Below are 13,031 nucleotides of genomic sequence, written 5' to 3'. Positions count from 1 at the left end.
GTTCTCAGAAGGGAGAGCTGGAGTTCACCCTGCACACTGTGCAGCGATAGTCCCGCTCCCACATGGGGAGCTTGGTGGGTGTGTGAAGATAAGACAAGCTTAAAACTGATACCTGTCCAGACAAAATGGACTTTTTTCCCCTCTCTGGTCTGCAGGGAACATGTGTGGGCATCTTTAAAGACACTGGCAATGATAAGTTTTTGTCTGTTCTTCACGTCTAGAATCAAGTGGCAGTCGGGGAGAGAGGGAAGTCGGCACAGATATCCGGCTCTAATGAGCCTTACCCCTTTCCCAGAAAGTCTGAGCAAGTTGCGAGCAATAACCTCATGGTTCCCCTCCCTTCTGATAATGATGTTTGCTTGACATCTTCTTCCATCCCGTTCTGTGACCACAGAGGCTGATACACTTGCATCAGGTTTGCATTTTCAAGCCCTTACAGACAATCTTCATATAGGATTTCTGCTGTGCGGATGATGCAAAGCACACAGATTGACTTCCTTCTTGTTTTTTTGTTTTTTTTTTCCCCCCCAAGGTGCCATATATTTTACAGTGGAAGTGAGTGCAAGCATGCCTCGTAGACAACATTAGCAGAATGCTCTTCTCCACATGAAACCCTTCCTTTCGGAAGTGGGATACAGGCATTTCAGACACTTACAAATTCTGGTAAATTTGACTGTCTCCCTGCAAAGGCCAGAAAAATCAAAGGAAAAAAATTAGAGAAGTAAGAACTTTATTTTTTTTTAATTCCATTGAAAAGCATGACTTTTTTTTTTCCATAAAAGTACATATTAAAAGCTTTTTTGTTTTAGCCACTCTAAGTACCCTGACCACAAAATGTCAAGTACTTCCCTATACTATTAAAGAAGGATTCGATTCCAGAGTAATATTACTCACTATCTTTATCCATCTCTTTGCTACAATATTTTAATTTTCTTTTATTCCTGTTGCAAACAGAAATATTCATTTATTATGATTCTAGACTAATGCTCAACTTTGAGCCTGTTCTCTATTTTGAGCAGGTACAATTCTCCCCAAACCCATTTATTTATTCCATTGTTCTGAACTCTCTTCCATCTTTGGTTGCAAATGAGATGTGGATGTTATGATGCTTTAAATCCACATCTGATGAGTCAAAACTGGTGTCCAAGGCTGTGCTCTACACAGCTAGCACTTACAATCAAGGGTCTGTAAGATGTTGGTAGCGTCATATTTAGAAACACTAGCACTCTTATTCTCCGCTTAGTGTAAAAAAGGATTAGCAGAGGTATTGGAGTTACATCAGTGCAGAAGCAGTGTAAGTGAGAGGAGAATACGTTTTGAGTACTGATGTGTCTTACAAATATATATTATAGAAACACGCGGGTATCACCTACTTAAGATGGCGCAAATGGGCTGCGTTCCCATTACTGGACCTGTTAGTGAAGGAAAATATTTACCTTGAAAGAAAAATCAATGATGCCAGACAGGCGGTAGACGCGAATGATTTGGTTCAGATGGAGACCATGGGAGGAGACTCGGGCAGGAGCTACCCCTTATCAGCCCACCGTTGTACTTCATCCCCAGCTCAGTGGTGTCCTAGTCTAAACAGAAGCTTATATATATAACGTCATTTTTGGTCTGGTATTTTTTTTAAAAATAACTTTTTTTTTTTTTTTTTTAAATTTGGGTCATTTTCCTCCAATTCTGTGTTCAGAGCTGAAATGCTACTCGGCCATGCCTGTCTCTGCTGGACTGAAAGGGCTTCCTCTAAAGTGGCATTAGCATGGCATGTCCCATGCTTTTCTCCTCCTGATCGTGTCGCTGCCTCAAGAGTCATCTGCAAAGTGTCTGGATGAGGGCATGTGTAACCACAGCTTAGGGGACACTTGTACTCAGAGGGGAGACTGCTGCAGCTGGCTCTGATCTTGCCCATTTTGCGTGGTCTTTTATTCTTTTTATGACCAGTAAAGTCCATTGAACCTGTTGGGAATTCTTCACTGCTGCCTTTGTACAAAATGACAATCATGTAGTCATCACCATTCTGCTATTAGTAATTCCCAGGATTTATGTTCCAACTTTGTTCTGGTTTGGATTCACATCCTTAAATGTGAATTTGGGATGAAGGGGAAAATTCAGGCAAAATTGCCAAGTTTCAGCTGTCAGCTTATTGTCATAAGGTTTTTCCTACTTAGAAGGCTCTTCTTTGCAAAGCTGATTCCAGTTTCTTTAGTCTGCAAATCACAAGTGCACAAGGATACCCAATGTTTGCTTGCAGATGAATAAGAACAGATTTCAAGTGACATCTAGTATATTATACTTCTTCTTCAGGTCTGCAATTAAATGAACAAGAATGAAGTACGGAGTTGTGGGTTGTTTTTTTTAAATTGATAACTTTTTCCAACCAAAATAGATTATATATTGAGCTGGAATTTCTGTGAAGACGCCAGGATTGTGGTTCTTTTATCCAAATTAGTTTGTCCAACCCAAGCAGTTTATTCATGTTCTCTCTCTTTTTTAGCTGCCTTTTAAAAATAAGGCAAAGCAAATCACTGAAATACAGTTTCCAAACTCTTGTTTATACAGACCATGTTGACTTAGCACTTGAATTGCTTGTCTCATTTAACTGATTCATGGTGCAAGAGGATGCTGCACTCTTGATTTGTAGCCCAATTGATATTTTGCTTGCCCTCAGGCTACCACAAATGCTGGGGCCTGGTTTCCATTGAGTGATTAGTCCTGACAGCTGCAGGAGACAATTACCTTGCCAGGCTCACATGAAATGCTTGTGTTGGACTGTTCTTTCCCCAAGGACTGAGCCCTACCAAATCCTGTATGTGGGATTGGAAAGTTGACTCCCAGAAGATGAACTGAGAGATGTGTGTAACAATCAGAAAATTAAAACTAAACCAGTAGTGAGCACGGAAAGAGCTGCTTGCTTTAAGGAAACCTCAGGCGTTAACTCTATTAGTAGTCAGTTTAAAATTTTTGTGAATTTAACTTAATGATAAAAGTCTGTTCCAAAAAATTACTCACTTCCATTTCATCAGTACTAAATTCCTTCAGTATTATGTTTACAAGCAGCAACTGTCTTTTCTTCCCACTAGTCCTGTAGGAGCACCTTGACTTTTATAGGACTTCCATCATTTTACTTTTCCGCTGTCAATCAGCCTATTCTTTCTGCTGCTTTAAATAATCAGCTGTCTTTGGCTTCCAAAGTCTTTGGTTTGGTTGGTTGGGCGGGGTTTTTTTTTGTAGATAACATTAACAAGGTACTCATAAAGACCTATTCACAGAAAACAGAGAAAATATCATATTCCTAACACACAGTACAAATTGCTAAAATAAAAATAAACAATTTTCTTGAACAGGATGCTGATGAGAGCATGAATTTCTTAATGAAAATATCACAACAGCTTCTTTATGTAGTAAGAAGTTACTTGTAAGGAAAAAACAATGTTCAAAATCTGAGCAGTCTGCAAAGTCAATCACCCGTGAATAATCTAGGAAAATCACAAACCCCACAGATTTCAGGAGCTCCTATCCATTCTCAAGAGACAATAAAAATTCTTAATGGAATCAACTGTACAGATCGTCTATAGAAACGAGGTGCCTGGTTTTACTTGTGTCAGGGAATGACAATGTAAGAAAGGCTTAAGACACATAAATCTGGAAGAGAGAGTCTTCAGGTCCCCAAAACTGATACATGGCAGAAACTCGTATTTCCAGATCCTCATAAATTCACCTCTTTAATGTGCACCCATAAAATTGCCTTAGGCAAAACACTTAGAAGGTAGGTTTTGACTCCATAGTCCACTGAAGCTTTAGGAGAATGTAAATGATAATGTAGAAGACCAGAATCCTTTTCTTCTTTTTTTTTTTAAATGTTGCTATATCCTTAAAGAACCATCCTCTAATTGCCAACTTTTTTTACCATATAGGCTGGCTGGAGCTTTTGGAGCAGCGGTAGTAGAAGTAGGTTTATAGGGGGGGCCTACAGGCAAATATCTTAATTAGCTGTTACCAAAACCTCTGAGCCATATGGCCACCATAAAAAGGGGACTTTAATATACTGTTCCATTTTATGTCATCAGTTGCAAGCTATGGATTCACTCTCACCCCCAGTAACTCATGATTGTGCAGAAGAAAACCTCTGAAGTGAAAACATAGACCATCTGTTAGTGATACGGGTAAGCCATGTATTCTCTACATACATATATACATTTCCTGCATTGCATATGATTTCAAATATTTGCTCTTGGAACTGCAAGGTGTCCTACTGTCATAACAGTCAAGTTATTCATTAAGCTGTCAGCACCTTAGCGTATTGCTCCCACACAGGGTCCATTTCTGATTTTTCCATTCCCCCTTGGAGAACCCACTCACTCATCACCAAGTGCGGTTACTCTCATAACGGGTGCAACTGAGATCCTCATGTCAACATATGTAAACCAAATCTATACCTTTCTATTGCGACGGTTCCAACTCCCGAATTTCCTAGGGCACTAATGGATTTTGAGGGCCAGCTTGAATTTGCAAGAGTTTTGTTCATATCAATGTGATGCAGTTCTTGGCACAGACTTCTGAGTCAGTGCCGTGAAGTATTAAAAGCTGAGAAGTAGAGCAAACAAGTATCAACCAAAAGAAAACTATGATTGATTTCAAACCCCGGTGTTTTGAAATGAAGCTAAGCAGACAGTTTACAATAGCAAAGCTAAGGCACCGAAGCTGTACAGATCTTTGCCTAAAACTCAGCTATTTTGCTAAACCTGACCCATAGGCTGTCCACCTTCAGAGGAAAGGTAGTTTTTGTTTATTACCACTCCAGTGGAATAAATAACACATATATGCTTCAAATAATGATTAACTTCTAAGGAGTACTTTATGCTTCTTTGTTTCTAAGTTCAAATATTTCTGCACATTTCTCACAAACCTCTCTGAAGGCTGAAACTGAAAGCTGCCTCTTCACCAAGATAAAATACACCTTGCGCTTTTTGTAATTTGTCATGACTGGGGTTGACTGGACTGTGAATAGAGACTAGCTGATACACCGTTCATTTCTCTGCATTAATCTATGGTTAGTAGGTTGCAAATTGATTTAATTTTACTGTCTGATCTTCATGTGTACCCTTGCCCCATCACGTCATCACATCACCTGCAGAAATCGGTGCTAAGCCTCATCAGAGAGCAGTGAATGTGACCAACCATAGGAAAGGATAATCAAAGTACCCCCAACAGATCACAAAAACAAAGAGGCTTGGCTGTTCATACTGGATGAAGGGCTGTAATGCATTCGTGATCAAAGGTATACCAAAATGCCCTGTCTCTAGTTACGGTCTATAACCCCACACCTAGGGTCTTTTGAACAATTTCCCTGTCTTTCAGTCCTGCATAATCCAGTTTGAGCCCCAGTTTCCCACTGGTGAGTTCAGGACAACACTCAGTCAGATATCAAAATAATATCCTAGTATAATCCTGTCATTGCTCTGGCCTGTCTTGTAACTAAAAGCTATTGCAGTTGGACTAGATGGTCGCTTTAGGTCCCTTCCAATGGAACTATTTTATTCTACAGAGTTTATTCCATAACCTATTCAGATCGAGTCATGGCAATGGAGCATTTCATCAGGGCGGCAGCCTGCCCTACCGCAGCCTTGTGCTGCTCCATCACGGCCCAGGCCCGCTCTCACAGGCACCAACTGCCCCCACCCGTTCTGCCTGTCTGCTCGGGCCCTGCCCTGCCTGCCTGTCTCTGCCAGCCCCTGTCCCTGCCTGTCCCTGTCCCTGCCTGTCCCTGGCCGGCCCTGCCCGCCTCGGCCTGTCGCCGCCTGCCCTGCCCGGCCGGTCCCGCCGCTCCCCGGGGCGCTGCGGCGGGGCCGGCCGGAGGTTCCAGCGCCGCCCTCCAGATGGCAGCGCCGGGCCGCTCTGCGAGCGGGATTTCTGGCGGCAGAGCCAGGTTATACCTGGCGCTCGTGTTTATATAAATAAATATTTTCGCTTAATTTCGAGCGATTTTCATCGATCTGAGGGAGAGAGAGAGAAAACGACGCTCCTGCCAGCGAGGAGCGTTCCTCCCGCGCGCCTGGTGCCCTGAGGCGGGGGCGGGGGGGCCCTCCCGAGGCCGCCGGCGCTGGGCCTGGCCGGGGACTGTGAGGCCCCGCGGCCCCTGGGGCTGTGTGAGCCGGGCCCTGTGAGGCCTGGCCGAGCGCCTTCCCTCGCCGTGGGGAGCGAGGGAGCCTGGGGTTTTAGACAGGCACCTCTGTGGCATCTGCACTCTGGCCTGCGAGGGAGCCTGGAGGTGATTGCCTGCCCCACTGCAGAGCACCCAGTCTCTTTTCTGTCACTCCCTGTTTCTACTTTTAGAATAGTGTGTGCCTGTATTTTACCACGTGAGGTTGGTCACTGTGGCGTAAGGCACAGGAAAGCCGTTGGCATCAGTGGAGGTAACACAGCTGCTCTGGCTGCAGCTACACCCTCCCACCATCTGATCACGTCGTGCCGGCTCCTAAACATCCTTCCCTAAATGCCCCCCATTAGGTTACTCTGGTAGATGGACAACGTGCTCTGAAACAGATGGAGCAACAGTGCATGTATTCGGTACTGAATTTAGGCTCCTTTCCCCAGGAAAGGAAGCAGAATCCTTCCCCGAGGCCGATATCCCCATCGGCTCCTCTTACAGGACGTAATGGATGGGCTGTCTGCGCTGTAACACGACATCTTGGAGGAGGCTGAGCGGTGTGGAAGGCTTTACGGTGGCCTGTCTGCACCTGAGGCTGTTTCACTTTCTGCGACTATTACCGCAGGATTCTTGTAGAAACAAACCGTATCACTCACTAGCAATCTGGTTTAAAAGAGACATAAATAAGGTCCGTGCCCAGAGTTCAGAGTGAAACGCATTATATCTTTCGCCATAGTATAGGCGAACTTTTTTTTTTTCAGCTGCGTGTCAGTGTTCTCTCTGGGCCTGTTTTTATTTCTTTCATCGCCGTCAAATGCCTACTCCTAAAGCTCTACACGCTCATGCGTTTTCAACCCGCTCTACAGGTTATAATTGAGAAGGGGTATGTTTGCTATGACAGGAACTCTCAGCTGGCTCATTAGACCCTTCAGCAGGTGGGGGAGCCCAGAGCAGTTCATCCATCTAAATACAGACGTTATTATGGCTGACCTTAGTTTGCAGTGTGAGTGACCTTCTGAAGGCTTTTAATAAATGTATCAGATGATTCCAAAAAGCAATCCCACGCTGGGCAGCTAGATAAGAGCAATGTCATGTTAAACATTCCATAGGAGTTACATCAAATGACATTTGATGTAATCAAAACTCAGAAAAATAGCTGATTTATTAATCCTGGCCAAGCGTTCATAACAGTGCAGTTCTGAGTAGAATCAGCTTTAAGAGCTGGAACTAGCACAAGTTTTGAATAAGCATTTTCTAATTCACCAGAATGTTCTGCTGCGAGTTGCTGCTCAGTTTTGTGCCACTGTTTGCACGTGGTTCGCATTTGCAGTGTGCATGGACACGTATGGTTGTCCTCACAGTGATATCGATAGACACACACAAAAGATAAAGGAAGAAAAGTTCTTCTCTGGTGGCAGTGGCTTTCTTTTCTCTGGGCAAAATTAATCACCAGCACAACAAAGAGTTAGTGACCTTCCAGAAATAAAAAGTAATCTTTTTTTGTAATTCCCATCTCCGTTTTGTTTTCAAGTAGCTAGAAGCTTATCTGAAGTTTCAAAATGTTGAAAGGGACGTTAAGTGAGGGGAGTTTTCACAGCTAGTACGTAGGATGCTTTCCAACACAGTCTACTCTTCCCGTGAACACCAAAGCAGTAAATAAACCAAACCAAACTGAAATAAGAGGTGTTCCAACATCCACAACAGGGGAAAATATTTTCTATTTTAAATAGCATTTTAAAGCTCATATTGCTTGCATCTCTTTGGTCATTTCATTTTTAAGCATCAAGATAAAAATTTTGGCTTTTAAATATTTTTTATCTTTCTGATTGACTCAAATTTGCAAATAGTTTTGGCTGACCTAAACTGATATTTTTTGGATCAAAGTTCTAAGTAATAATATTGGCTCAAGCCACCAGGCATTTTTATGTCATTAGGACTAAATGTGGTAAGAGCAAAGACTTTTGTGTTCTTCTATGTCACTGGAATCAGCAACAAAGTCTTCTTTCAATAAAGAAGTCTCCTCAGATTAAAATTTTGGCCCACTGAGATCATTTGCAATCTCATTGTTCTATGTAATTGTTAAGAGGTGACTCATCAAGAACTGGAAGTCACCAAGAATGATATTCTAGCCAGAGTGTATTTGGAAAATCTCATGGAACGTGTCAATGATAACTGCAAGACACTTCAGGAAATATGGTCCTATTTCTTGGAAGTATCTGATTGCGCAAATCTTTGGTGGGATTAGTAATAGGTCTGTCGTACTGGTTTTGCATGTAGTTGTTTTGTCTGAAGCTGTGATGATGTACAGTACAGTTATTAGGTGTGAGTCTGGGATTTAAGTATTGCATGTGTATGGCTTTTTAATTGCCCATCCCAACCGCAAAACAAGGCAGCAAGACAAATTACGTTCTCATGTAGCTCATCTGTAGAAACCTGCTGTTTCATCATTGCAGCAAGGAACAGAAATCAGTGTATGCTGGTCACATTAGAGAGGGGAGGTTTGTTTCCTTGGGTTCGGTCCATTTTTTTTCAATGAAGTTGCTCTCTCCAGCAATCTCTGTTTGGCCAGCACACATCCAACAGCGAGAGCTGCTCTCTGCAGAGCTCACCTCTCCCACGCCTGCCACTGCAGCTTGATCTGGCCCCAGTGGGAGCCCCAGCTGACTGCAGAAGGAGGCCGTATGGCACAGATATCTGCACGTTACAGTTTGCTACTGCTACCTTGGAGGGAAAAGCCAAGTGCTTTCTAACCTGAACTGTGAGATTTTGCTGTCAGACGAGATTTCTTCTCAACTCTGAGCAGAACAAGAAATATAAACCAGGTAGAAGTAGCCACCAAATAGAGAGGATTTCTTATTAAACAAGTAAAATAACAATGTTTTCTATAGTTTGCTTTCCTTGCTATTTCTTTATCTTAGCCTCGCACATGGTAAAAATGAAGCAGCAACCATCAGTGGATAAATTAGAGGAACAGAAACAAGGCTGAGCCAACAGTTCTCAGCTTCGTTACTCTTTCTCCTTTCAACGGCTCCATTAGTCCTATGTGTTGTAGTCACACAGACATATAGATGTAGGAAAACAGAATAAAAGGCATTCTGGTATCAAACCCTGTGGGCTCAGACAGTATCATGGTTGTCTGCAAACAGAGCAGAGAGTGCAATGCATCCATCTCTGCTCCCTGTGTGGATGGATAACCCAACCTTCGCTACAAAAGGACCTACTGTACCAGTTGTGATCATGTGCAGACCTCGATCTCCTTCAGTCTTGTCTGTAAATACTGTCCTGGCTAGATGAATGGATAAGTAGACAGACAAGGTAACACAAACACCAGCCGGTGTAGATAATGTTATCCTAGGAAGTAAATGTTTTCTTCTAGACCTTTCTGCAGAAAGTCATTGAGCTGGGTGAAAATGTTCTGATAAAACTTATTTTGGTGAAAAGTGCAGAGTTTGAGAGATACCTCTAGATTATGTACTCACTTTGATTTTGATGAATTATTCATTGGATTGATATACATGTGTGCATATATGTGTATATAGGGAGTATTCAGAAAACTTAGTTTTGAAATTTGATGGTTAAATATTTTCACTTTCCTCCCTGACGTGACCTGTGCTTTTCAAAGTTGCCTGTAATTCCTGTAAAATATAACTAAGTAAGCCTGAATCAGAATGAAATGCTGAGCATTGTTTTACCCCCAAGAAACACGTTTTGATGTATCGATTTGCATTAAAATATTTTTTTAATGATTTGATCCAAAAAGTCTATACTTGACTTGGCAGTAAAAGGAGAAGCCAGTTACTTATATAGCTCTATGGAGAAGTACTAATTACAGCTTCTGCCGGTCATGGCGCATGGTATGTGGACATATGACTCCTGTATATATCTCCCCTTTTTCTTTTGAAGAAATGTAGTAGGAATTTTAACTGCAGAGATGAACATAAAGGACCCGAAGTTAATGGTTCACTTAGGAATAAGTAGTTCCTCTTCTTGACACTCGCACACAGAGTGCCAGACCTCAGCTGGACTAAATCAGTAAATCATTAACTTTAATAGGGATTTGCCAGTTTACACCTACGGAGGATCTGGCTCACATATTTCAACAACAATTCTCCTCAGACATAGCCTACACGTCAGGCTTGGGGTCCTATCCACACCACTCAGTGGCTACACATCTGCTGTTCCACTTGGGACGCTGAGAATACACGCCTCTCCTCAAGACAGGACATAATGCAACTTTCCAATCATATATCAGATACATGAAGAACCAGACTTTTGTGCCCATTTAGCTACTGTATTTTTTTAATGAATCAGACAGGAATAGTGCTTAAACTGCTTACCACTAACTTTAATTTACAGTGTGTGGTAATACAGTGACAGTAATGTTGTCATCATTCTCTCTCTTCCTCTGTGGCATCAAGCCCAGACTTTCACATTTTCGTTTTTAGAATGGTGTCAAACTGACTTTTACCCCCACCCACTCAACCCCCTGATGAAATGATATGTTATTAGAAAACAAATAGGTAAATAAAAGAGACCTCATGGATAGCTCCAGAATCTGCTGGTTTTTCTCTTCTGCCTTAATGTGCTTTTCATCCAGGGAACAGAATGAAAATGCATTTTCTACGGTAGTAACTGGCATGTTCTAAATGGTGTCAGAATTCAAGAACATGACAAGCAAAATACAGCTGGACTGGAGGGCTCCACCACACATATAGTAGGAAATATTGCATTCCCATGCTGTTTTCATGCATGCAAACGATCAGCCACATTACAAACCCTTAAAAACATTGTGAGAAAACTTGACATTTCCCAGATGGGCAGCTTATTTGAGACTAGCCCATCTGACTTTCCTTTCTCCAAGGGAATTTAACCCCTTGGAGCTCCTACGGGGAAGCTACGTTTCCTTGTCATTCTACTGAAAGCCTGATAAAATGGCGCTGGTTTGGCAGGATTGTTAGAGTCCAGGTTGACACCCAAGTCTTTGTGCAAAGTGTGATCGAAGACGCGCCGGTGGCTCTCACTCCTTGGTTTTATGGAGAGCAGCTTGTGCCAAGCTACAATCTGCCCAAACCGCATTACAGGCTGTAATGAGACCAAAATCAGCAATTGCTAGTCAGTCTGCACCATGTGTAATCCTAACAAGCATCATGGCCTTGCAGGTTTTAAGCTGTTCTCCATGTGTCGAGACCTCTCGAGCTTAAACTCAATATGTTTTCAATAACTCCATGAAAAATGCATAAGCTTGCTTTAGCTTCAGGGCAGATCATTTGGGGAACAAACTCACCATCTAGATTTTTTTTGGCATCTCTAATGCACCACCCTGAGCAAATCTGATTGGTATGTAACCAGTGTTGAATACTGTGCAGGAGGTTTCATATTTGTAGATCTCTTAGAGCCCTTAAATGTATTATTCAAAATGCACTCCTTACCGTTATCCTTGATTTTTGTAATGATCCTTCCTTAATTATGCCATCCTGTAGGCCTACTGACAATTTTTTAAGACTGACAATTTTTTAAGATAGACAAAATTTTGCTCACTGTTAACTGGCTGAAAAAATAGCCTTGATGTTTCAGTGCCAGACTGTTTTCAACAAGTCAACTAACCCAAAAGCACAAAAGCGAGTCTTTTTAAAATCCGAGAAGTAGCACAGGGGCATCCCACTGTTAAACAACCGAGTAATGTCTGACTCAGAGGCTCAAATGCAAAAGTCTACTCTCAGTATAAAGATGGTTTACCATCTAATAACCCATATGATGTAAATCATAGATTTAACTGTTACTGTGTCTGCTTGCTTGCTTGCTTGCTTTCTTGATCTCTTCTCTTTAGCTCCCCCCAACCCCTTTATCAAAAATAACTTCTGGAAGGAAAAATAAACACTGGAAGACACTCAGCTGTTTTGGCAGCCATGTGTGCAAGAAAGGCCTTTTCCCCCTGCTCTCTTCCTCCAGACTGAAAGGAGCTGGAGCTCCAGTTTGAAGGCAGACAAGCAGCCTGTGAAACTTCAGCCAGTTTTCATCACAGCTGGCCATGCCTGTGTGATTTCAGACAAAAGACTTCCGTCTTTATCTGGCGCTTATTGAGACATCTCATTCAGCTGGAGATAAAAGGGAAAAGATGTGCTTTGAAATTGAACCATTAGGGCGTCAAAGAAATCAGCATGCAAATGCCACACGCAAATGAATTCAAGATGAAGCTTGAGGATCAAATCTCCGTGCCAACAGGAGTTTGCCTGCACAGGGACCCAGCAAAGCCATTGTAAAGACCTCAGGGGAGTTTGGCCCTATGTTAAGGGAAGGAGGTGAAAGTTGGATGTGGAAGCAATCATAAAAATAAATTACAATGGGATAGATTGTTTCAGAGAAGTCACTCTGGTTTGCCAAAAGCTGGGTAGGTTATTCACCAGAATGACTCTTCAATGAACCATGGAGAATTTCTTCTGATTTCCCACCTTGCAAATTCTCATATAACTTAATGTGCCACTCCCTGCACGTTTCTCACTTGTCCCGCTGTGCGTGCCGGTGCAGTGCTGGCCTGCCATGCATGGTCCTGGTTTGTTCTAAGTAGGGATTGCATGTCAGGTGTAAGGGTCTGAGATAGCTTGCCTTTAAGTGTTTGGTGCCCTATTTCAAAAAGCGAATATATTTTTCTCACTGTCTATAAAAGGATGCTATTAGCCAAAACCTAAAAGATCTCTGATGTAACAAGCTTACTATATTTTAAAGACTGTGTGACATGTCTCCCAGTAGAAGAGACTCAGGATTCAGCTGAAATGACAGTAAAAGAGAGTCTTTGTTGAGGATACTGAAGGTAGACAGATGCTGAGGTTTGCTAGCTCCATCAGTAATTTATCACAGGGTCAAGCTAACTCCTGGTTTGTCC

This window comes from Balearica regulorum, chromosome 18 (genome assembly GCF_011004875.1).
Source record: "Balearica regulorum gibbericeps isolate bBalReg1 chromosome 18, bBalReg1.pri, whole genome shotgun sequence".
Taxonomy (NCBI): Eukaryota; Metazoa; Chordata; class Aves; order Gruiformes; family Gruidae; genus Balearica; species Balearica regulorum.
The sequence above is the reverse complement of the archived record's forward strand: the minus strand, read 5'-3'. Positions refer to the sequence as shown.